At 35.7% G+C, this 2,090-nt stretch overlaps 1 pseudogene; it reads left to right on the forward strand.

Moving 5' to 3' along the window:
- Positions 1-846: 846 nt before the first annotated feature.
- LOC126079712 (olfactory receptor 5AL1-like) lies at positions 847-1,787 on the forward strand (annotated as a pseudogene).
- The last annotated feature ends 303 nt before the right edge of the window (positions 1,788-2,090 follow it).

Raw genomic sequence — 2,090 nt, forward strand, 5'->3', positions numbered from 1 at the left:
AAAAAAAAAAAAAAAAAAACAAGATAGCTATATTATCAATCTATAGGCTTGATATAAAGATAATGTAAGAAAAAATAGAAGGGCAAATCACTTTGTGCTCATGTAAAGTTCATTAAAAAAAGATCTCATTTTAATTAGCTAGAAACCAGCTTGCATTTCTACAAACTCAACCAGGATGTTTTTCTTTTCCTGCTTTGCATTCGGAAGTTGGAAGATACATGATAAATGTGTGTTTCTGCTTCTCTTGATGCATCTCTAACCTTGTTATGCATATTTCAAAAAGAGAGAGACTTTTCATACTTCTATGGCATTTTTCTCCTCTAATTCCAAATACTACGCAATTAAAGAAAAAACTAGAAATTACATGTAAAAGAAAAACATAAAAATGAGCCTGAATTTATGGTCCAGAGATCAACAGTATTCAAAATTTTACATATAACTGTTTATATTAAATTTTCTAGAACCAATTTTTGAGATTTATTTCCTTTTACTTATTTTTTCAAAGAATATAGCATACACTTACTCAAGGTTTTCCAATAACTTTAATAAATATTTTGACATGTGTGTTCAAAAATCTGTCCACAGTTAGTCTTATTAAAAATAGCTATGACATAGGTTTTTCAATTATATAAAATTTTACATCAATTACTTTCTACCTTTACAACTCCTTTCATAATTTCATGTTTTTGAATTTCTGTCTAAAACAGATGCCTTCATCCTAAATGCAGAGCTAGCATGAAGATTCTCCTGCTGGGTCAGAGCCAACTCCTAACATCTGCTTGATCTTTGCCAACAGACTCAAGATACTCAGAACTGTGATTTGGAGGGGTTTATTGTAATATTTCCATGGCCAAAGGCAACCATTCAGCAGTGACTGAGTTCATCCTCTTGGGACTCACAGATAACCCAGACCTTCAAGCCATTCTCTTTAGTGTCTTCCTAGTGATCTACTTAATTAGTGTCCTGGGTAATCTTGGTTTGATTGTGCTAATCCAAATCAGTCCTCAGCTTCACACACCCATGTATATTTTTCTCAAACACCTGGCCTTTATTGATTTTTCTTTTCCTTCATCTGTCACCCCAAACACCTTAGTGAACTTTTTCTGTGAAGTTAAAAGTATAACATTTTATGCATGTGCCACTCAGGTGTGTTGTTTTATCACATTTGTAGTTTGTGAACTCTACTTGCTTTCCATCATGGCATATGATAGGTATGTTGCCATCTGCAACCCTTTACTCTATGTCATTCTCATGCCTAGGAAACTCTGTATTCAACTGGTTGCTAGCACAGATGTTTATGGTTTATTGTGGGTCTTGTACAGACAGTGATGACATTCCATTTGTCTTTTTGTGACTCCAATATGGTCAACCACTTCTACTGTGACGATGTTCCTTTGGTTGCTTTGGCCTGCTCTGACACTCAAGTCAAAGAGCTGATGTTGTTAATCATTGCTGGGTTCAATACACTTTTCTCTCTACTGATTGTGTTAATTTCCTATGGCTTCATTGTCTTAACCATCCTTAGGATCCACTCTGCTGAGGGAAGAAAGAAAGCCTTTTCCACCTGTGTGTCCCACCTGACTTCCATCACAATATTTTATGGGACTGTCAGTTTTATGTACCTACAGCCCAAATCAAACCATTCTCTGAACACAGATAAATTTGCTTCAGTGTTTTATGTGGTGGTGATTCCCATGCTAAACCCACTGATCTATAGCTTGAGAAACCAGGAGGTAAAAAATGCACTGAAGGGAATTAAGGAAAAGTTGTGTTTGGCTATCAGATAAATGAAGAATCATAGGGCAGGGATCAGGAAACTTAGAGTTATGTTTTGTCATTTGTCATTTGCCACAATGTTGGCAAATGACAAATGACAAAACCCCCTTACTTCGAGTGTTCAAGCACAGTTTTTAAGGAATAGCTCTGTAGACTCATGGTGAGTCTCACCCACTGTTTATTCCCAATGATTTCCACACGAAATGCTATTTGTAAATTTTAGTAGAGTTTTTGAAAGGAGAGGAAAGGAGAGGGAGAGAGGGAGGAAAAGAGAAGGAGAAAGAGAGTGAAATCCTTTTTGACCATGATATTCT

Source organism: Elephas maximus, chromosome 7, assembly GCF_024166365.1.
Source record: "Elephas maximus indicus isolate mEleMax1 chromosome 7, mEleMax1 primary haplotype, whole genome shotgun sequence".
Classification (NCBI taxonomy): Eukaryota; Metazoa; Chordata; class Mammalia; order Proboscidea; family Elephantidae; genus Elephas; species Elephas maximus.